This window comes from Malaclemys terrapin, chromosome 4 (genome assembly GCF_027887155.1).
Source record: "Malaclemys terrapin pileata isolate rMalTer1 chromosome 4, rMalTer1.hap1, whole genome shotgun sequence".
NCBI classification, from domain to species: Eukaryota; Metazoa; Chordata; order Testudines; family Emydidae; genus Malaclemys; species Malaclemys terrapin.
The window spans coordinates 10,352,428-10,377,339 of record NC_071508.1 but is presented as its reverse complement, the minus strand read 5'-3'; positions in this window follow the sequence as shown (position 1 = coordinate 10,377,339).

Here is a 24,912-nt window from a genome sequence, read left to right as displayed (position 1 = left end):
CCGACAAAACGCAAAAGAAGGGGCCCGCCCGTAAGAGCTCACACATTAATCTGCAAAACATAAGTCATTCAGTAGCAATCAGTGTAAGGTCCTGAGAGGTCATTGGAACCATTGATCTTGGGAAGAGACGTTTATTTGATTGGAATATTTATAAGGAAAAAATGTTGTTAAATGTTCAGACCAGAACAAAGGAGGCCTTTTCTTTATGTCAATAGCTGGGTCCTGTGCTCCATATGAAATGCAGGCCCACAGCTCTCCGCACTGGGGTTATTCTCTCATCATATGATGGTTTTGTGGGTTTTTTTGATTAAAGGAGAAAAAAATCAGTAATCGTAACATTCTGTTGTCAAATCTGGTCAGTCTAGAAATCAATCCAATAAAAATGGAAAACATGGTGGGATAAAAGAGAGAGAAAAGTGTTTTCTTGGAGACTTTAATTAAACACCACAGGAGGTTTTCAGGATATGCAGGAGGTCTCTCTACCGTGGTGAAGAGATAAAAGTGCCTTGGTAAACATGGATGCTTTGGAAATGGTTTATAACTCCCAGGACGGTCAGGAGATACTCTTGAAAAACCCTCCTGCTGGGATGTATATGGGGTACGGGATCGGATGTGTGTAGGATTCTTAGTCAGTATTTGCTGTGGGTATTACAGGAATAATAACATATTATTATTATGTGATGAGGACAAAAACACCCCCCCGCCCAAAACTCTTATTTATTTTGACCCCAACTCTTTAGATGGTCCTAGGCTGATCTAGTCTTCCAGGCAAGCAAGTATAATGTACTCGCAGGGCACCTTGTAAAACAAACCCACAGTGTATTTTATAACTAAAAAGTTAGGGCAAAACTCTTGGCAAGACAGAAGTGTCCCTTGATTGTGGATGTCACTGTATTTCTGTCTATTGAAGGTATTTATATGGCTCCATTTACGGTAGATTCTGAGCACCTCACAAACATTTATTGCATTTATCCTCATACCACCACCCCTGTGGGGCAGGGCTCTTATCTCCATTTTACAGATAGTGAACTGAAGCACAGCGACTTCACATGTGTCTACACTGCACACTAAGCCCATGCTTGAGAATCCACACTGCATCATAAACCTGGGTTTACAGTTGCTGGACCAGCTCTCACAGCCGTGCTAATCATCCATACCACACTGCCCCGACCTTCTGACTCGGGTCTGCGGCTTGAGCTCCTTCCACGCTACAAAACAACAAAGCTTGGAGCTGACTCGCAGAGGGACCCAGGCTCTGCTCCCCATCCCACCCCACCCCACCCCAAGGAAGGTCCTAGGACCCAGGTCCTGAATGCTTGCTGACCCAAGTCAGACTGATTTGTATGTGGACAGAAGGGGGTGTGGTCTCAAAGCTGAGTCAGAACCCGGGCTTAGTGTGCAGAATGGACATAGCTTTTAAGGGACTTGCTAAAGTCACACAGAGAGTGTGGCCGAGCAGGGAATTGAGCCTTGATCATCTGAATCCGGGACAGGGCCACTGCTGCTTCTCTAAGCTCAGGAACTCGATTCTTCATTAGAGAACTAGACGTTGAGGCCGGTGTGGTGCCCGCATGCTTGACTGTTGTTGATGCTCTTCTTGCGCCAGGGGAAAGAGGTTGGCCTGGCTTCAGAAGGAACACAAAAGAGACCTTGGGCCCAATCCAACTCCTACTGGAGTTAGCGGAAAGGGCTTCCATTGGCTTCAGTGGCAGTTGGATCAGGCCCATTAAGCTCCTATGGTTAAGCTAAGAGACCTAATAGCTGATGACAAGGATAAAAATAAACACAGATCGAGCGTGGTATTTTAAGATTACAGGCCTGCTGGGGTAAGCCAGGTTCAGGCAGTGCAGAATGAGGAAGCAAATTGGACAGCCGTGGCATCAAATGAGATTTGGGCTGAGAGCTCACGAAGCGGGAGAGTGAACTGAGTCACTGGTATTTTGGGTTACAAGGAGGGGATTAGGGTTCACGGCTCTGCTTTAAAAAAATAAAAAAACTTCTTGTGAAAGAAATCAGATTGCTCGCCTTGGAAACAGAAGGCTTCTGTTTATCCCCAGCAAGCTTCCCCTCTGTTCCCTCACCAGCGTGCTTCAGTCCTGACTTGGAAGTACTTCTCTCGGGGGTAAGAGAGCAAGTCCACCTCCAGTGCTCATTGAGACCCTGGTCTGTCAAAGAACCAGGGTACAAGGCGGTGTGAAGACCAGCTCACTAGGAACTGGACTCAGACCACCGAGTCGTGGTGATTGCTGCCCAGACCACTGGATAGTCGTGGGATAGTCATGCCTTTTAGTCCCTGCTGAGGTGGAGAGAAAGAAAGAGGGCTCAAAGATAACTGAGCAACAGGGGGATGGCAGCAACATCAGTGTGAGGGAGGAGGGAAGATGAGACGTTCAGGATGTGCCATATTTAGCTGAAGGGAGCGATGGATGTTCATGAGGAAGTCATCCGTGCAAAGACATAAGCCAGAGCAGTGGGGCAGAGAGATGCGAAGGCCAACAGCACACACCTCATGGGAAACTGTGGCTGACATGGGTCATAGGCATGTTTCACACAGTGTAGGTTTAAATATTTAAAGCAAAAAAAAATAAATAAGCCACAAAGAGAAACTATGGCTGACCATGGCAAAGAAACCAATATTGATATTCTGGGGCTGCAGTCAGTTATGTCAAGGGTATCTGAGTACACTGGGAAATAAGAAAGAGAAACTTTTTTTCCAGGTTACTGGGCAAAATAATGAAATACACATTTGAATAACCTTCAGGTGCAGCATCTGTCCTCCAGGTATTTACTCAAGCTAATAAAATCCCTTATTTTAGGTAATGAGATGGCAATCGCTGTTGTTCATGCAAACGTGAGCCACTTGGTTTTGAATCATTCAGACAAAAATAGCAAGATGGAAAAGCAGGAATCCAATGCATTTCAAGCAGAAAATCAAAATTATAAATCCCACTGCATGTGTGCATGTAATAATATAGGCTGTGTATAATTAACTAGCTTAAACTGAAAATCTTAAACTGTTGGTTCCAATCAAGATGTAGAAAGCGCCTAACAAAACACAGATAACTTTGAGACTAGTTATTTAATTTAATTTTTTTAGGGATCAGAATAGCTATAATTTTATCTATAAAGCATGCTCTCCTACATCCTGGGACTGTGAGCCCGTGTAATTCTAAACCATGGCATGACTCCTTCCCTCCTTTAAATCCATTCTGTTTTACCTCCCGTTCCAAGTCCTCACAATGAAATTCATCCGTGTGCAACGGGTCAGCATCACAGCCAGCCACCTCTTATGTTAGGGTCTCAGTGAGACAAACGTGGTGTGTAGTCCGGGTGCAGGCTATCTGCACAAGGATAAATTACACCCAATGAGTTCAGTTCTGCTTCCATTGGAGTAAATGGCCAGAGAACCAGAACAGGCTCAAGTGTATGAGAACAGTGTTTTGCTTTTGTACAGTATCTTCTCAGCAATTCAATGAATTTTACAAGCATTAAGGACCCTGATCCTGTTCCCACTGAAATCTACAGGAATTTTGCCATTGGAGCAGGATTGGGTCTCCTCACAGTCCTATGGGATAGGCATAAAAACATTAAATTTCATAGATCGAGAAACTGAGCTGGAGAGAGGTTAAGTGACTTACCCGAGAACAGGCAGTGATCTGTGACGGAACTCAGAATGGAACCCAGAGCCCTGACTCCCAGTCCCCTGGAAGGCAGGTGTTCCACCATCAGCCTGCAAAATGCTACTTATCAAGAAATGGCCTGGAAATTACCACACTGGACACAATCACACTGTTAACTTTCCACTTTTTTTTATCATTTTGTGGGTGTGACCGAGTAGTCTGCCCCTTGAATGGAGTAGCCCCTCATGGTCAGCCCATACCGGCGAAGGACCCCTTAAGGGTTTGAAAGTCCAACCGATAAATACATAAAGAGCTATGAGGGATAAGGATAGAGAGAAGCAGTCCTGGAAATGAGTGGTGCTTGGGAACAAATCCCATCACTGTGTCTTTAAGGGCCCAGAGCAAGGAGTCTTGCAGAGAGGGTAAGGCAGGCTTCAGAGCACAAAGTCCTTTCCTCTTAAGCTAAAGGGAAATCTCTAGCCGTTATTGCTGCGTCAGGGTTTTGACCTGTTCAGCTTGAGCTGCAAACATTCCCACCGTCACTCCTGATTGGGGTTTGAACAGCATCCCTGTCAAGGCAGTGGTTTATTTGGATTTCGTTTGCATCTACAAACTGCCTTGCAGAAGCTTTGTGCAAACTTTTTCCTCTCTGACTATCTGCAGGCTTTGTCAGGCTGCTGTCTGTGGTGTGGGTGTTTGTTGGGATAGGTTGCAAGGTAGAAGTCAGGGCATTTGTCCAGTTTCCCTGATTGACTGAGCCTACGCCATCTGGCTTAACTTTGCATCACTGGAGCAGCACAAAGCAGCCAGAGCATACTTAACTCTGGCCTTAGATTTGGACTTTTCAATATCCTACAAGACTAGCAAGCCAAACTCATGAAAGTGAGACCTGCCTGTGAGATCCAGCAGATGGGCGAGGAGGAGCAGCTCTGTCTGAAATATACTTGGGTGTCTCTTCCTTCCAATACCCTTCTCAAATGAGTTATAGGATAAAGCAGCTACAGGAGCAATTTCTTCCTGAGGCAGTGGCTACTTGGTTTGCCCCTTAATCTAAGAACAGTTTGTTTCTTTGATACACTGCTCTAAATAAATGAATATTTCCTTTTTAATAAGCCACAGAGTGTTACCTTATTCATTCTTTTAAAAAATATATGTGAACAAATCTCGAGTTTCCGTGAAAGTAGGGGAACAACTTAGCATACTGATGCAACTCCAAAGCAGAAGGTTTGTCTGATTTCAAAGCAGAAGAGGGTGCTTGAAATACAACTGAATTAATGCGGAAGGAGATGAGTTTCTGTGGAGTCCCATCAAATAAAATATGCATATTTTATTCCCCTTTCATCATAATGGTAATATACGGGGGTGGGGGGGCATTAATAATTCCAACAGTACTCTAGGTGGATCAATGGGGCCTGGACACAACCAAAGGGGTCTGATTAGCATACTCAGCTCACTGTTGTAATTAGCGGAGTTTGCTTTCCATGCTTTAAAACTTCCTAGTGTTACATGGACCATACTATTGAAATCTGAAGCTTCCAGGAATAACTCTTGCTGGTTTCCACTCATTCAGGGAATCTTTTTGCTCACTGAGCTGTGTTGACTATTTGATTTAGATGGGAAGATTTACTTCGTGTGTCTTGGATGTGTTCCAGTCCAGGCTGGCATCTACAATATGCAGAGTTGAACAAGGAGATGAGGGCTAGATCCAAAGCTCACTGACATCAGTGGGAGTTTTTCCACTAACTAGGATGAGCCAGTAGTTAGAATCAGGTGACATGGGTTCACTACCCTGCTCTGCCACAGACTACCCATGTGACCTTGGGCAAGTCACTTAGTCTCTTTGTGGTTCAGTTCTCCTATCCGTACAATAGGGACAATAGCACTTCCTTACGTCACAGGTTTGTTGTGAAGATAAATACACTCAACATAAGAAAATAAGAATGGCCATACTGGGTCAGACCACTGGTCTGTCTCGCCCAGGATCCTGCTTCAGAGGGAGTGAACAGAACAGGGCAATTATCAACTGATCCAGCCCTTGTCATCCAGTCCCAAGTTCTAACAGTCAGAGGCTTAGGGACACCCAGAGCATGGGGCTGCATCCCTGACCATCTTGGCTATTAACTATTGATGGACCTAACTTCCCTGAACTTACCTAATTCTTTTCAGAACCCACTTATACTTTTGGCCTTTACCACATCCCCTGGCAATGAGTTCGCAGATTGATTGTGTTGTGTGAAAATATACTTCCTTATTTTTGTTTTGTTACTGCCTATTAATTAATTTGTTTTATTACTGCCTATTAATTTTATTGGGTGACCTCTAGTTCTTGTGTTTTGAGAAGCAGTAAATAACGCTTCCTTATTCACTTTCTCCACACCAGTCAAATCTCTCCTCCATCGTTTCTTTTCCAAGTTGAACAATTCCAGTCTTTTTAATTTTGCCTCCTATGGAAGCTGTTCCATACACCTAATCATTTTGTTGTCCTTCTCTATACTTTTTCCAATTTATCTTTTTTGAGGTGGGGTGACCAGAACTGCAAGCAGTATTCAAGGTGTGGGCATACCATGGATTTATAGGGAGGCATTAGGATATTTATCATCTATCCCTTTCCTAATGGTTCCTAACATTCTGTTAGCTTTTTTGGCTACCTCCATACGTTGAGCAGATGATTTCTGAGAACTATTCATAATGATTCCAAGATCTCTTTCTTGAGTGGTAACAGCTAATTTAGACCCCATCCATTTGCATGTATAGTTGGGATTTTGTTTGCCAGTGTGCACTACTTTGCATTTAATCAACATTGAATTTCATCTGCCATTTTGTTGCCCAGTCACCCTGTTTAGTGAGATCCCTTTGTAACTCTTCGCAGTTAGCTTTGGATTTAACTATCTTGGGTAATTTTATATCATCTGCAAACTTTGCCACTGAACTGCTTACCCCTTTTTCCAGATTATTTATGAATATGTTGAACAGCACTGGTCCCAATGCAAATCCTTGGTACCCTTTGTTTCCTATCTTTTAACCAGTTACTGACCCATGAGCGTACCTTCCCTCTTATCCCATGACTGCCTACTTTGCTTAAGAGCCTTTAGTGAGGGACTTTGTCAAAGACTTTCTGAAAGTCCAAGAACACTATCTCCACTGGATTGCCCTTTCCCATACGTTTGACCTCCTAAAAGAATTCTAATAGAGTGGTTGACACTATAGCAAAGAACAGAATGATCAGACACATAGATTAATATGATACGTTGGAGAAGAGTCAACATGGCTTTTGTAAAGGGAAATTGTATCAGTTTGCCTTGTACTGAAGTTAGGCTTACCAGCCTGTAATTGCCAAGATCGCGTCTGAAGCCTGTTTTAAAAATCAGCATCGCATTAGCTATCTGTGAGTCATCTGGTACAGAGGCTGACTTAAGTGATAGGTTACATACCACAGTTTTTGGCCTGCCTAATTATATTTTTGACTTACCAGCTTTTTTGCTTCTTTCTGTTTTCCTCACTAGGATTTGACTTCCAATTTTTAAAAAATGTCTTTGACTCTAGCTGCCTCTCTTACTCTCGTTAGTGATGGTGGCTTTTTTCTTTTTTTCTTTTGGTCCTCTTACTGGGTTGTTTTTTTATTTGGTGTATGCATATAGTTTGAGCCTCTATGGTGTTTTTAAAAACTGGCCATGCAGCTCTCAGGCATTTCATTCTTGTGACTGTTCCTTTTAATTTCCATTTAACTCGCCTCTTCATTTTTGTGTAGTTCCCCTTTTTGAAGTTAAATTATGCTGCGGTGGGTTTCTTTGGCATTTTCTCCCCTTAAATTGAATTATATTATGGTCACTATGACCGAGAGGTTCAGCTATATTCTTGGACCAGATCCTGTGCACCACTTTGGACTGAATCAAGAATTGACTCTACCCATATGGGTTTGAGGACTAGCTGCTCCAAGCAGCAGTCATTAATGGTGTCTAGAATATTTGTGAATAATCTCTTCCCAGTTCTGTCACTAAAGAATGGTGGCCTTCCTTTTGCTTAGTGTAACCTGTGTTAGATCGCCTTCAGGCTAGCTCACAAGTAGGCAAGATAATGGCCTACTACTACTGGGGGCTAATGGAAATTCTCCTTTAGCACAAGTGGTCGAATTCTGTATTTTGATGCAAGTTCAAACCCTGATGGCATCCTGTGGCAGGGTTAGGGTTAAACTATGTGGCGTATGATCCTAACCTATCTCATTGTGTATCCCCCCCTTATGAAAGGAACAATTACAGCTGTCAGAGTCCAGTTGTTCACCAGTTTCTGTAACAAAAACAAGTGGTGACAGGTGAGCTCCAAGCAAGCATTTGTCTGGCTGATATTTGTAATAGCAACAATGCAGGACAGCAGAGGTGTTGGCAGCCCAGTATTGGGGGAAGCTTTCAAAGAGAGATGAACTAATTTATTTACTGCTTTTGCCTCTTGCTACCATCTGAGCTACGGCACAGCTCCCATGTTTCCCTCCTCTCTACTTCATTAGAAAACACTTTCAGCAAGCCCACCTTCTGGGCAGTAGAGAAATGATTTGTTCTTCAGACTCCCTGCCCCCCTTAGTTTTCATGCTTTTCTCTCACTCTTTTTTCTGATCTTCTAACTGTGGAGGAAAGGAAATCAATCAGGGTCCCAGAGTCTTGGCAAGTGAGTGCCCAGCAGTGAAAGCAATTTCCAGCTGTACTGAGCATGGGGTAATTCAATGGGTCTGAGGCCATGGGCTGTTATTAGATGGGGGTCATTTCCTAGCATATTACTGTTGTCTACCACTCTTTGTGCCCCCAATCTGGTTTCAAGCGTGTAATATTGTTGTAATAAGAGCCCAGTATGGTGAATAAAGTAGCAAACAAACTCCACCGCCTTACCAAAGCATTCAATCACAATCTGAAATTTGTCCACCAAGCTAACGGCTCACGAAGTACTTTGTCCATTAAATTACCTGAAAGGATTAGGGAAAGGAGAGAGGCAGAGTGACATTTCTCCTTCGGCCTGTAATTAATATTGTATTTGTAGCAAGAAGGGGTCTGGCAAGACCACGGTCTGTCTCTGTGTATGTTTCTCATGCAGGCACTCAGCCAGGAAGGGTTGATATGGGAAAGAATTCAATTCCAAATGCTTACACGTAAAGAAAATGCAATCCAATACTGCAGACACATCCATTCCCTTGCCTGTTCCCCAAGACCTTCACGTTTTCTCTTCTCCCTCTCTGCTTTGAATAAAACAGTGCTTGATACATCTTCTCCACGCAACAGCTCCCAGTCATGGCTGTCAGCTGCAGGGCCTTTGTTGTTAATGCATAATTTGAATTAATTGCAGGCTGTTGGGTTTTTGTCTGTATTGCCTCAATGTTTATTTAGACATTAATTCTGAGAAAGACGTTTTTTAAAAGTGGAGATAAATTGCCAAGAAAAATGATAGTCTGATATCAGTCTGAGCACAGAAACAGAGACGTATACACAGTAAGCACAGCTATCTCATCTCCTGCCTTTCTGCAGGGATAGTCAGAAATATTATGGGTCCCAGATGTATGCCCATGACTGCATCTATCCCATTATTATTATAGTAGCATCTAGAAGCCTCAGTGAAAATCAGAACTCCATTGTGCGGAATATTGCACAAACAGGTAGCAATAGACTGCCTCTGTCCCAAAGAGCTGGCAGATTAAATCATCAACATTAGAGCTGGGTGAAAGATTTCGTGTTTCACTGGCAAAGTGAAAACTGGGGAGAAAAAAAAATCTGTTTTGGATTGAGTAAAATATTTCCTTTTGACCAAGTAAAATTGGAGTAAATTTATATAGCAAATGTCATTTCAAACTGAAAAATTGAAATATTTGGAAAATGTCAAAACTCTTTTGATTGTTTTATATTTTTAAGGGTTTTTTCCCTCCCTAAATGAAAAATTTGGTGAAACTAACGTATTTACGAAACTTCTCACTGTTAACAAATCTGCATTTTTCACCTAAAAAAAAAAAAAGTTTTATGTAAAATGTATTGCCCAGCTCTAATAAAGACAGATGAAGGAAGGAAGGAAGTATTGTATTCCCCAGGGGCCACAGAGATGTTAGGGTTATGTTTTCAAGAGACCCAATTAGTCACCAGAATTAAATGGCCGGGTTTTACGAAGTATTCAGCACCTAACTTCATTGTCACATTTATGGTCAAAAGAGCTCAGTATCCCAGGTGCATTGCTCTGTGGAAAGTTTGGCCATATGTGACTTGCTTAAGCTCACACAGGGAGTCTGTGCTAGAGCCACAGATTGAATCCAGATCACCTGAGTGCCAGTCCAGTGAACCGTTCTTCCTCTAAAACTCTTATCATCTGAGCCAGGTCTGTATTTTAATTGTGAACCCTGAAGTGCTGTAAAAAGGAGATTTGATATTTCACTCTATGGTCCTCTTCCCTCTCAGTCAGAAAGGACTTGCTGTCCAGCGTGCCGTTATGGGTGCTGTACTGTGGGAGATTAGGGTTGCTGATTTTGGTTGGACATATTCCTGAAGGTTTAATCACATGACATAATCTTTAATTCCTGGAGGGTTGGCAACTCTTGGCGATGCTGTCTCTTGGATCAGATGTAATACCAAGGCTCTTGCTGCTGGCACCATCAGTAAGAATAAGGTGATGGGTGTTCAACTCTAGTGTCCTGGCCAAATTCCAAGTTGGATAATTATGTTGTTTACCTGTGAAACTGAAGGAGGAATTAATTGGATATGGTATTTTTCTTTACTGCCTGGTCTGAAACTTTTGCTGTGCTTTTTTAAACAGCTGCTGTGTTTCACCCCAAATATGGCTGTATTTGAATTATAGGTAAAATAATTATTCTATAGAGAAAGTGATCCCCTGGGGCTTGCAATGCTGGACTGAATCCTCAGCTGGTATACACTGGCACTGAAGTTAATGAAACTGTTGATTGACACCACTTGAGGACCTGGCCCATTATATGAATGTAAAATATTATGTGCTGTGCAAACCTGAGTGTATGAGCAATTATTGAACACATACTGGAACCAGCTTCTTTAGCTTCCAGAATCAAACTCATTATTGTAATGCGCTGAGGGATATTTAAGTATGAAGAACAACATTGTCTGGGATATGTAAGTATCAAGATACAAAAAGCAAATTCTGTTCTCTCTGTTTCTTTTTATATATATATATATATATAAACATATATATATGTGTGTGTGTATAAAATATGCATACATTTTAGTTTATACTCTTATGTATCAGAGGTATCAACTTAGTTCTCTGAGATCTTTTATTTTTTTTCATATAGAAATATTAGTTATGAGATCAAAGTCGCATTATGTCAAAAACAGTCCTATGGTAACAACAAAAAGAATCAATTTCCCAAAGGAGAAATGCTCCATTTTTGTGTCATAAACATTACAAATAAAGCATTTCCTATATTACTTCAGAAAATGATGGCTGTTAAATCTCATACAATATAGATAAGCCTCACTGAAGTGCTGAGAAAGCCAATTCAAATACAGCTAGGGTGGTAGAGAGTAAAAGAGGAATGCTTAGCAACTGAAGTTGAAAATTGCCTGATTAGAAAATAGTTTCTCAGAGCATCCTTGGAATTGTACCATTTTTAGCTGCACTAATATAGCCCAATCCAAGATTATCAAATAATATTGTGTACCTTTCATCCAGAGATCTCAACACAATTGGCAAATGCGAGTGGTGTTATCCCTCTAAAGATGGGGACATTCCGTTTAAGTGACTCAAATTACTGACGGGTCAATTGACTTGCTAATGGTCCCAGGTCTCCTAAATTCGAGTCCCCTGCTGTAATCACTAGACCACTGTAACAGACACTAAGAGGAGGAAGATGAAGCAAGAGGTAGAGATCGCATTTGGCCACCTATGTGCATTATGTGATATAAGGCAGGTTTTTGATTAATGAAATTAGCGCTGAAGAAAAGTGCCTGTCCCCTGAAGGCAGATTTCCTCTATCAACACAGACACAGGGTGGGCAGCAGCAATTTATCTTCCCCCAGCCTGTGTGCTTCAGTCCTGTCCCGGAGTTCGCTCCTTTTGTCCTTTCTGTCCTTGGCCCAGCTGCTGAGGCTGCCAGCTCGTGCTAATTAGGGACACCTGTCCATTAGCAACTGGACTGAGACTTTGTCGTCCTTCTCTCTGTGACAGACTGCACCAACTAATTCACCTTGGCTGCTGAACGGCCATTAGATTCAAGCCAATGATCTAGAATGAAAAGCTCCACACCCCATTACCCTTCCCACTCAGCTTTCCAATGGCCATCCAAAGCCTTTTGTAATGCAATGTACGAAGGAAGGAGTCACGGGTAATTTTGGTACTGTAATGTTCACAGGAGGGGATTTTATTGAAGAGAGACTGCAGAAAGGATTCGCCCTATTTGCACACGCAGTTTAGAAAACAAAAGTAAGGCAGTGTGTGATTATATCCTCTCTATTTTTGTATAATGCTTCATGCCGATTTCCTCAGTTGTAAATGGACTCGTCTCAGTAAGTTGCCAAATAAAAAAAGGGGGTTACGGCTCCTTTTGAGTTCTGACTTGTTTAAAAACAAACCAAATCCCAAACATTAAAATCAAGGATGAATTTTTAAAAGCAAAGTGAGGTTATAACTGCTGCCTTTAAAAAGCCCTGCAGATTTTATTACGCTGTCTTACATGGTTCCCCAGTTTGAAGGGAAAGAAATAACACACAAGCACAAAACAAAATGTTTTCATTGTGGCAAAATTTCTGGAAAAAGACTGACAATCCTGTGCTAATGCAGAGAGCCTTCTGAAGTACACACCCACATACCGGAAGAAACAACACACAGTCGTAAGGCTGGTTGTCATACAATATTTAAGGAGATAAAATACATAATGCTCACGAGGCAGCTCTGGATATCTTCCCAGCTAGTGTCTTGTTTCAGTGGTGTTACAGCCATGACAAATCAGTTCCTTTCTAATTGTTTGTATTCATGTTTTATTCCCTTTTGTTTGTGACACCTTCTTAAAAGCTGCTTTTTTATCTGTTTTGTCCTCTTCTCTTGGCACCTGATGTATTTTGCTGTTAATTTTTTCAGTGCAACAAAAGCTTAAACCGTCTGTCACAGTTTCAAGGCATACTGCACTATGAGCCCCTCTTCTGGTCTCATCTGAATGCACCCCCTCCAGGTCCTAGGCCTCAAGCCTTCATATCTCTGAGGCAGAATCCTGCAATTCTCCCACTCCTTGACAGGACCTAGAGCTACAGCACCCTGTGTACCAGCTGGGCTTACCCGGCAGGTCCAAACAGACTTGATACTTGTGATTCTTCCTTGTGGGAGCTATGACCAATGATGACAGTGATCCAAAACAGCTTTCTTAAAATAAAGTATTGTTTAATCTTAACTGTAGGAACAAGGCAAGGCATAAGGGAAGAGATTTTAAAAACAATAAACAGTCTTATCTTATCTAAAGCCTTAGATAGGCCTATCATACCTCAGATCCCCAGCCTCTGGAGTCTGGAAGTCAGTCTATTCCCCAACGGTCTCAGCCTCCCATTTAAATCCAGCCAAAATCCTTTGTTGTTTCCTCTGTCTCTAGAGCCTGGTTAAACCAGTCCAAGGTGGACTTCAAAGCGAAGGACTCGGCACTTTCTCTTATCCCTTGATGTGTTTGTCAGGAGATGTGACTATCAGAAACTTTCTCCCCCGCCTAGCTGGCTGCATTTCCTGACAAACCTGCTGATGAATTATTATAATAGATACTTCCCGGTCAAGATACAGTATTCATAAATTACAGACAACTTCAATTCAGTCTCATCATCCCATCTTCTGACATCACCAGTGAGGTCAGCAGAAATGTGCACAGTTCAGTTATTACAGCAAAGTAAATTAATAGAAAGATGGATATGCTTCAAAAGTTTTAGAGGCAGGTTTAGGATGCTTCTCTGAAGTATGTAAATCCTTAATTAAAAGATATTCCTTTCCATCCTAAGTCATTCTTCCTCTTAGAAGGTTACATTCTAAAATATTAGATGGTTGCATCTAGTGGTTAGAGCTGGGAACCAGGTTGCCTGGGTTCTGTTCCTGCCAATGACTCTATTACTTCGAGCAAGTAGGGTGACCAGATGTCCTGATTTTATAGGGACAGTCCCGATTTTTGGGTCTTTTTCTTATATAGGCTCCTATTACCCCCCACCCCTGTCCCGATTTTTCATATTTTCTGTCTGGTCACCCTACGAGCAAGTCACTTAAACACTGCATCATTTTAAGCTTCTGTAAAATGGAGAGGATATTTATCTTCCTAAATGACCTTTTGAAAACACCATGCATTCCTGGGATGAAAAGGACTTTGGAAGTACACAGAATTAATCAGAACACTACACTTAAAGATAACTCTCTATCCTAATCAATTACTCTTATTCCAAAAAAACCCACATTATAACAAGTAGTGTCTGGGCCAATCCTGTCTCCTAATGTGAACAGTCCAGCAAGAGCCCAGTGCATCAGAGCCCCACAAGGAAATTCGCTTCTTTTTTCCAGCAGTGTGTGTAGTTCATTGAAAAGTTCTGACACCAACAGAATGAAGTTTAAAATGAAATTTGTGAAAATGCCAAGAAAATCCATTTTTCAAGCAAAATACTGTCAATCTACAGCCCTTAACTAGTAAGATCTGAACTATTCTCACACTGACTTGCATCTGAAGTGAGGTTCTTACCCACAAAAGCTTATGCTCCCAATACTCCTGTTAGTCTTAAAGGTGCCACAGGACTCTCTGTTGCTATTCTCACACTGAATCTGTTGTGTCTGATAATCACAATCAGTGTTCCAATAATGTCCCCCATTTAGGATCTTTATCTTTTGTAGGGAGTATGTGTAATATAGATACAGATATAAAGAATTGAATCCCCATGACATACCCAAGCTTGTACTAAGTCATTGCATGATCATCCTGCTATAACCCTTGTCCTTCCTTGCCCCATCTCCTCCCTACTGTTTCACCTTCACTCATTGGGTCACACTTAAAAATCTAATTTGCATGCTCTCTGGGGCAGGTGCCACATCCTTTTAGAAAAACAACGAGGAGTCCAGTGGCACCTTAAACAGTAACAGATGTATTTGGGCATAAGCTTTCATGGGTAAAAAACCCCACTTCTTCAGATGCATGGAGTGAAAATTATAGATACAGGCATAAATATACTGGCATATGAAGAGAAGGGAGTTAGCTTACAAGTGGAGAACCAGTGTTGACAGGGCTAATTCAGTCAGGATGGATGTGGTCTACTCCCAATGATTGTTGAGGAGGTGTCAATACCAAGAGAGGGAAAATTGCTTTTGTAGTGAGCCAGCCACTTCCAGTCCCTATTCAAGCCCAAATTAACGGTGTTAAGTTTGTAAATGAATTGTAGCACTGCAGTTTGTCTTTGAAGTCTTTTTTTGAAGTTTTTTGTTGAAGGATGGCTACTTTTAAATCTGTTATGGAATGTCCAGGGAGATTGAAGTGTTCGCCTACTGGCTTTTGTATGTTGCCATTCCTGATGTCTGATTTGTGTCCATTTATTCTTTTATGTAGAGACTGTCTGGTCTGGCCAATGTACATAGCAGAGGGGCATTGCTGGCACATGATGGCATATATCACATTAGTAGATGTGCAGGTGAATGAGCCCCTGATGGTGTGGCTGATGTGGTTGAGTCCTCTGATGGTGTTGCTAGAGTAGATATGGGGACAGAGTAGGCAATGGGGTTTGTTACAGGGATTGGTTCCCTGGTTAGTGTTTCTGTGATGTGGTGTGTAGTAGCTGGTGAGTATTTGCTTCAGGTTGGGGGGCTGTCTGTAAGCGAGGACTGGCCTGCCTCCCAAGGTCTGTGAGAGTGAGGGATCATTTTCCAGGATAGGTAGATCGTTGATGATGTGCTGGAGAGGTTTTAGCTGGGGGCTGTTAGTGATGGCCAATAGTGTTCTGTTATTTTCCTTGTTGGGCCTGTCTTGTAGTAGGTGACTTCAGGGTTCCCATCTTGCTCTGTCAATCTGTTTCCTCACTTCCCCAGGTGGGCGTTATAGTTTTAAGAACACTTGATAAAGATCTTTTAGGTCTTTGTCTCTGTCTGAGGGTTTGGAGCAAATGTGGTTGTATCTTAGGGCTTGGCTGTAGACAATGGATTGTGTGTTGTGTCCTGGATGGAAGCTGGAGGCATGTAGGTAAGTATAGCGGTCAGTAGGTTTCTGGGATAGGGTGGTGTTTATGTGACCATCACTTATTTGTACTGTAGTGTCCAGGAAATGGATCTCTTGTGTGGAGTGGTCCAGGCTGAGGTTGATGGTGAGGTGGAAATTGTTGAAGTCCAGGTGGAATTCTTCAAAGGCCTCCTTCACGTGGGTCCATATGATGATGTCATCAGTGTAGCGCAAGTAGAGGAGGGGCGCTAGGGGACGAGAGCTGAGGAAACGTTGTTCTAAGTCAGCCATAAAGATGTTGGCATACTGTGGGGCCATGCGGGTACCCATAGCAGTGCCGCTGACTTGAAGGTATAAGTTGTCCCCAAATCTGAAATGGTTGTGGGTGAGGACAAAGTCACAAAGCTCAGCCACCAGGTGTGCCGTGGCCTCATCAGGGATACTGTTCCTGACAGCTTGTAGTCCATCCTCGTGTGGAATATTGGTGTAAAGAGCTTCTACATCCATAGTGGCCAGGATGGTGTTTTCAGGAAGATCACCAATGCATTGTAGTTTCCTCAGGAAGTTGTGGTGTCTCAAAGATACCTAGGAGTGCTGGTAGCATGGGGTCTGAGGAGAGAGACCAAATAGCCAGATAATCCTGCTGTAAGAGTGCCAATGCCTGAGATGATGGGGCGTCCTGGGTTTCCAGGTTTATGGATCTTGGGTAGCAGATAGAATACCCCTGGTCGGGGCTCTCGGGGTGTGCCCGTGTAGATTTGTTCCTGTGCTATAGCAGGGAGTTTCTTGAGCAGATGCTGTAGTTTCTTTTGGTACTCCTCAGTGGAATCGGAGGATAGTGGCTTGTAAAATGTGGTGTTGGAGAGTTGCCTGGCAGTGTCTTGTTCATAATCTGACCTGTTCATTATGACTACAGCACCTCCTTTGTCAGCCCCTTTGATTATAATGTCAGAGTTGTTTCTGAGGCTGTGGATGGCATTGCATTCTGTACGGCTGAAGTTATGGGGCAAGTGATGCTGTTTGTCCACAATTTCAGCCTGTGCACATCTGCGGAAGCACTCTATGTAGAAATCAAGTCTGTCATTTTGACCGTCAGGAGGAGTCCACGCAGAATTCTTCTTCTTGTAGTGTTGGTAGGAGGGTTCCTGTAGGTCAGTGCACTGTTCAGTGGTGTGTTGAAAATATTCCTTGAGTCAGAGACAATGAAAGTAGGCTTCCAGATCATCGCAGAACTGTATCGTGTGTGTGGTGGGGCAGAAAGAGAGTCCCTGAGATAGGACAGACTCTTCTGGGCTAAGTGTGTGGTTGGATAGATTAACAATATTCTTGGGTGAGTTAAGGGTATCTCTGTTGTAGCCCCCTGTGGCATGTAGGAGTTTAGATAGTTTACTGTCCTTTTTCTTCTGTAGAGAAGTAAGGTGTGCCTTGTAAATGGCTTGTCTCACTTTTGTAAAGTCCAGCCACATGGTAGTTTGTGTGGAAGGTTGGTTTTGTATGAACATCTCCAGTGTTAGGTCATCTGTGAAGTGCCCAGGACCTAGCTGGGTGATATACATGCTAAGTAAGAATGATGTGGCCAGTGCATTCCCTGAACAGCCCCGGGTGGGAGAGGTGCCTTCCATTTCTGGAAGTCTCTCTGCAAACTGTACTCCTCCTGAACTGCAGGTTTCTTTCCCTGAGACTCTGGAGAAAAGAGCAGCTGGATGCAGGGCGAGCTCCAGGGTTTTGGCCGCCCCAAGCAGCCAAACAAACAAACAAAAAAAAATCTGTGATCGCGATCTGCGGTGGCAATTCGGCGGAAGGTCCTTTGCTCCGAGCAGGAGTGAGGGACCGTCCACTGAATTGCCTCCAAACAGCTGGACCTGCCGCCCCTCTCCGAAGTGGCCGCCCCAAGCACCTGCTTGGTAAGCTGGTGCCTGGAGCCGGCCCTGGCTGGATAATTTTCTCTCCTTCCTGCAATACTACCTATTCGTGTGGAGCACATAGCTACCTTCTCAATGGAACTCAGAGGATGCCCATAGTTTTACCTGGAATCATTAACATCATACTCCCAAGTTTGCTATGCAGCTCATATGAGAGCCTGTCCTTGAAGAGGTACCTCCAGTGTCATCAGCACCAGTCCACATTTTGGGATTTCTGCACATTAACAATCAAACATAGTAAATCTGTAGCACAATTGATCTTCCTGGTGAGACCCAGCCCAACACAGTTCAGGCTCTGGCTTTTTGGCTGCAATATCATACGTGTGTGCACAGAAGGACGCTGCTAGAAAACTTTTTTATTTCATGTGCTTTGGTTTACTAGGTTTATAGAGTAAAATTATACAGTTCTCCTTCCCTGAGACCACCTAGGACACTTCAGAGATTATCCCTCTCCAGATGTTTGCTTTTCAGCTGTACTGGCTTCACCAAACCTTCCTTTCAAGTCCCAGAACAGAGAAGCCTTTGGTGCCAGATGTTCTGTGACATAATTCATGCTGATATGACCTTGTAAGAGCTGAATACATGGATAGTCAATCATCAGGTGCACATAAGGCCATTCTGCACAAAGGATGCTTTTCTCATTCTATTGCTGAGAATTGGATTGGATGCTAAGGAGAACATGTTTGCAGCATCAGGAAAAAAAACAAGGAACCAGCAGGAGCTGCCACCCAGAAAACATCTGCCAATTTTGAAAAGCAAAGCAATTCCTCCACGTCAGTTGCTCATTCAGATATAATCGGGTGGTTGTTTTATTTTTTACTGTTTGGACTATGGTAGCACCTAGGAACTCTGATCAAAGAGCAGGCCCCATTTTGCTAGGCTCCATACAGTCAGGTAACAAGCCAGCCAACCTGAGATTGCTCTCGAATTCCCCTCTTTGCTTCCTTCATGTCTCCCTAGGAAGGCCTAGACATGACATCACCCAAGCACTGGCACAAAAGCTTACAGCACACCATGAGAGATGCACCCTCCCTCACACTTGCACTGAGACCAATACCTCCCTCCCTCATCACTAGGAACCCAGGTTGAGATCTCAACTCCAACCATCATATACCGGCTCTTGGTGCTGTACACAGATCTCTGTGTTGGCCCAAATTTATGGTGTGTAATTAGCACAGCAATACACAATGGATAGTTGCAAAGGGCATAGTGTTTTGGCTGGACACGAAGAACAAGGAGGCTAGCCTGGAAGCAAGCTAATAATAAAATACTTTGCACCTCTATGGTGCTTTTCATCTGAGGTTCTCACGTCAACCCATTCCACTGCCTGGAGAAATAGATAAGTGTGATTGTGCCCATTCTGGTGCTAGGGAAACCAAGACAGAGAGGTCAGGTGATTTGCCCCAAGTCACACAATGAGGCAGTGACAGAGGTGAGATTAGACCCCGGGAGCCCTGGCTCAGTCCCTGCTCAAACTACTGGACCACATTCCCTCTTAACATACAACACCAAGAGTGAACTTAAAATAAATCATGTTACCTCCTGCAGATACAACATACATCAAAATCCTCTTAGTCATAAATGCCCTGTAACTAGTTTGGGTTTCAACAACCATTGTTTCTGTGAATGTTTTTGTGAGGCCGTTTTAAGGACAATGAAAATAGTAATACAGAGCCTCAGCTCCCTCCAGAGAGTGCTAACAACATGACCAGAAAAGAACAGGTAGGGAACTTGGTTTCTGTTTTATTTGAAGCTGACGAGTGCCCTTATAACTCTACAACAAGGGTGGATGGATGGATGCTGTCCATGCAGCAAGCACTCTTCACACTGCCATCCTTCACCATCATAAAAAACAATTTTCTGGAGGTTATAACCTGGGCCAGAAAAAATGATCTAATATGAAAGATGACAGTATTGCAGGACACTGCTCAATAAACCAAATAATATCAAACCAAGGTGATACTCCACGAGTTTGCTTTCCTTCTGGTGTGAAGTTGGCTAGAACAGGTGATACAGTAATCAGGCTCACATAACTACACCAAATAAATAAGTACAAACTTCTAGGACTAAAAAGCATTGGAGTGTACAGGACACTCACTGCCTATCTCATGCCCTCTAGTGGCTTGTAACTTATTGGAAAAATATGTTAACCTCCTCCTTTTAATGTTTTAGTTTTCTTTTTGCTAGTGACTTTCTGGTGAAAGCTGTTGGATTGACAGTCCAGGGAAATCAATGCCTCTGTTTACCCACCTGGCTTCCAGAGACATCTGGGCATAACAGTGGAATCTTTCCCACTCTGCATTGTTAGTAGAGACATTTCGGCATGCACTATGGTAGTGTGAATAAGGTGCAATACAAGCTTTCTGACACAGGATGGAGCTGCTTTCACACAAACAGGGCCAAGGCCTCAGAAGTGGCTCATAGGTTTGTAAGTTGATGAAATACAAACCTTCCATTACCGAACCCAGAGGCTGGCCAATCGATTAACCAAAATTAGCTTCATAATGAGCTTTGAAACATCTAACGGACACCCACTTCTAGCCACATTCACTTCTAGGGATGTTGGCTTCATTTTCCAAAAGCCTTGGGAATGCTTTTCTCTTTAAAGCCACCAATTTTAATGCCCCCGGAGCTGCCCACCTTCCGCACCTCCATGCTGGCTTTGAGTTAACCTCAATAATTCACACTCAGAGCACAGTAACCATTTAAAGAAGAAGCTGCTCCTTTCTCTAGCCATCCTTCTTGCTGCTGCTTGGTTTTTCGGCTGAGATGTATTGTCACTTTCATAGACGACATCTCCTTTTTCAGGCTCTATCCCGCACTTACAGGAAGTGGTGGTCTAACATCGTCAGTCGTTTCTAGCTCTAACTTCCTTAATTTATGCTGCTCCAATACCAAACTTCTTTCTCTTCCCCCTTTTTGTCTCTGCAGGGAATGGCAGACTACCATCCCCCTACTAACACAACCGGTCTGCACCTCGTTGATTTCTTCTCTGCAAATCCTCCCTCACAACCCACCTGTTCTCCCTGACCTATAAATCCTCCTACCCATCTCATCGATTGGAAACAGTCAGCACTCACTTCCACCTGGACTCAGTCTTTATTTCCCAACTCTAGCATTCTTCCACCCACTCTAGTACGTCACAGCACGTGTGGGAGGCCGAGTGGTTTTGTGATTCAAGACACAACTGTGAGGCAGGAGACTTGAGACCAAATTCTCAGTTGCTGTATATGAGTGCAGCTCCATTGCCGTCAATGAATCTATACCTATGTATATCTGCTGAGGAGCTGATTCATGGGTTCTGATCCCAGGTTAGATACTGACTTGTTTGTGTGACCTTGGGCAAGTCACTTAGCCCACTCAGTGCCACAATTTCTCCTTCTGCAGAATAGGAATTATTATTGTTGTTCATTTGTATTGCAGTAATGCCTAAAGGCCCCGGTGCCATTGTGTTAGGCACTGTACATACACAACAAAAGGACGATCTTTGCCCCCAGAAGTTGACAATCATAAGACAAGAGCCAACAGATGGATACTGACAGACAGACAGCACCAGATCGCTGTGAGATGATTATGATCAGTGTGATAGGACGGGTGAATATTTTTTGACAAATAGTTTATTTGCCGAAAAAATGCAGTTGCAGGTCAACTGAAACTATTTGCAAATGCAGGTCACTGAACCAAAAAATCAATTCTTTGCTCAGCTCTAAATAGTAGGAACACTGATACCTACTTCCCGGAAGAGGTCATGAGTCTTAATCACTATGTGGTTTTGACGGGCTCGCTGGCTGGAAGGCACTATAGAAGTGTCAAGTGTTAACGTCACTGATACCTTTTACCAGACAGTATAGCCCGAGCAGTAGGGCTGCCAGTTTGGGTTGGATGTATTCCGGAGGTTTCATCACGTGACAATCTTTAATTAAAGATTAATCTTTAATTCCTGGACAATCCTGGAGGGTTGGCAACCCTACAACAGTATTCTGCAATACTTGTGCATGAACAACTCTGTTCAGAAATGAACACATTGTACTTCATGAGTTATAAGGGAGAGGAGTCTAGAATGGCTGAGGATATATGTTATTGCTAACACTGTCACTGTACAATTGAGCACTTCTCTGTCACTTTTATCACTGAAGACTGATGGTTTTGTTATCATTCTGAGCTGCTGTTGTCACTAGCCTTCCCTATACTCTGCACCTTCTGTTTAAAGATGCTGTTGCTTTTGCTTAGGAAATGCCTCAACGAATTTATGTTCATAGGCACCCACAAGCCCCATGTTCTAATGTAGTCAGTGTAACAGTAACCATAAAGATGGTCATTAAGATTTATTCTCTGACTTCCGGAGTCTAGTGAGTAACCAATTCTTCAGCAAATCTTCCTTGGGAGATCAGAGACCATGCAGCACTCTCCACAGAAAGGTTCAGTTCTAGTTCTGATATTCTGTGTGGGAATATGGTCTACCCAGCAAGCTGCACTGATGGCAGTAACCCTCGTTCCTCAGAGAACAAGGGGTTAGACAATCAACTCATAAATCCAGGAGACCACCACTCTCCCTAGGGAGGCAATAGGGTCTACGTGTTAAATGGCAGTCCAGGAGCACTCATGGGTTCTGTTTTTCATGTTGTATTGGGTAAGAAAACTCAAAAAAATGCTTCGTCTCCTATTACCCATCTGCAAAAGGGGGACAGCAGAACTTGCTTCTTTGAGCGGTTGGTGCTGCATGGTCAATTAGTGTTTGTAAAGGATATTGAGATCTCCAAACAGCATCAAGAATCATGAGAATTTGAGTCATCATGAGATAAGTCACACTGCACTGCAGTATATACAACAACACCCCTTTCCAAGTAAAACCTCAGTGCACCCCAGTATCATTAAATACCACAGTATGATTTGATGTGACGGTAGAAAATAAGAGACAAACGTAATCCTAGGGGTTTATGTCAGCTTCTTTGTAAAACTACAGAATCCTTTTCAAATGCCCCCATCACAAGAAAACACGACTGGTGATAACTGGGTCTTTGTTGGCAGTCTGAGCAGAAGTGAAAATGACTAAATGGGCTGCAGAAACCGCCCTCCCATTTCATCTCTACAGGCAGGCCTTCTGTATCAGTCTTGATGTTCATTGTGTGAGGAAAGTTCATGCTGACAAAAAGAATGGCCTGTGATTAAAGTGCTGGACTCGGGACCAAGGAAATTCCCAGCTCTGCCACAGACTCCCTGTGCAACCTTGGCCAACACAATTCATCGCTCTGTGCCTCAGTTTCCCATCTGTAAAATGGGGATAATATTCCTTTCTCCCACCCTTTGTCTTGAAGGGGCTGTAAGGCAGGGCCGGGACTCTTTTATCCTGTGAATGTACAGCGTCTAGCATAACAGTGCCCTGATCCCAGCTGAGGTCTAAGCACTAATGTAATATAAATAATAATACAGTTGTTTCCCTCCTGAGTTGACAAAGAGAAGCTAAAAGCCCACAATCCTCGGGTAGTGTAAATAAGCATAGTTCCATCAACTTCATCTGAGCTACATTGCTTTACAGCAGCTGACGATCTGCCCCTTTCTCCCTAAGAGCTGTTTACCCGAACACAGTTCTCATTAAAAATAAAAGGAAAAAGGATCAGTCACTGGTTTACTACAGTTGTTCACTGCAAAGGAATTGCTGCTTTGGGCGATTTAGAAATCGCTTTGTTTTAGACAAAAGCTTTGTTTCTCTTGTTCTAATTTTGAGCTTTGAGAATTTGGAGTACTTCTAAAAGAACAACAACAACAAAATAATCCATGTGAACGCGCGCGCTCTCTCTCTCTCTCTCTCTCTCTTGGGAATCAATTAATGTGATCGAAAGAAAGGCTTAAACTCCAATGAGTGAGTGGTTTGCTCCAGGAACTGAGCTGACAGAGCTTACTAAACTCTCGTCTTATTTACCTTTCAATTTGTCCTGTGCTTTTCCTATTAGAATTAGGATTTGTCAAAAATACAGAATTTTTTCTGCAGACAACACCTGCTCTACGTTGCTTTCTTATTAGAGAGGTAGTATTTGCATAACCGGTGTTTAAAAACAAACAAACAGGAAAGATGCTGCTCAGAGTGAAGGCAATTTCTATGTTGTCACTGTCATCATTAATTTTCTTCACTTCAGAAATAGTTACATTATTTGTCTAAGCAGCAAAGGAAAATTTTATCTTTCCAGTAATAATGCATTACAATAACACATTTAATTAGAGGTTTGGGAAATGCTTTAAAGATTAAAAGGCCTGGGAATGTGAATTATTACTTTTAATTTTTCCTGGTGTCTTATTTAGGATCTCAAAGTACTTTTCAAATATTAATGAAGCCTCACAACACTCTCTGCAGCAGGTATTATTACTCTATAAAAAGCACTATGTGCAGTAGCATTATCGTTATTTTACTGAGGAGAAAACTGAGGCACAAATTTTGACTTGCCCAGCATCACAAAGTGAACCCATGGAAGAGGTAGGGATTTGAACCGACGTGTCTAAGTTCAGTCCACTAGGACTGCAAAGTAATAAAATTCCATCTTATTTTTGTATTATGGTAGTACCAAGCAGATCTCACAATTGACAGGGAAGCTTCAATGGTATTATATATAGAAGCCTCCTTGATTTGATATATCTCATCTATATCAAAGCAAGGAGGCTTCTCCAAAGAAGTTGGAAGACAACTAGGGAGGGCTTGCTCAAGTATGGCCTCTCAAGAACGTGTGGAAAAAACGTGGCATTTCAAAATGTATGCAGGTATGACTAGTGAAAAGCATAATTTTTTTCATAATGATTTAGGGATGTGAATCGTGATAAATTAATGCTGCTGACAAGAAGAAAAGTGAAACTTTTGAAATGTGGTGTTGGCAACAACTCTTGCTATCTCCTGTTTGTGGGGGAGAGGGGATGAATGCCTATATTAGAAATATTATTTGAGAGAAGCAAACCCTGATGGCAGAAAGCAAAAGATGCCAACTTATGTATTTTGGTCACAACAGCTGTAGAGATGGAAATTTGCAAAAGTTATTATGGAAGGAATGATAGAGGATCATCGTAGCATGGGACAACCAGGAAGGAGATGGATGGATGAGGGTGTGCAGCAGATCAGTGAGGGGACAGCTGCTGAGCGCTGTAAATTAGTGATGAATCATGAAGGCTTCTGAAAATTCTGCTATGATGTCATCAACAATGACATGACTAAATGGATTTACTTAGTACATAGAGGGCCTGG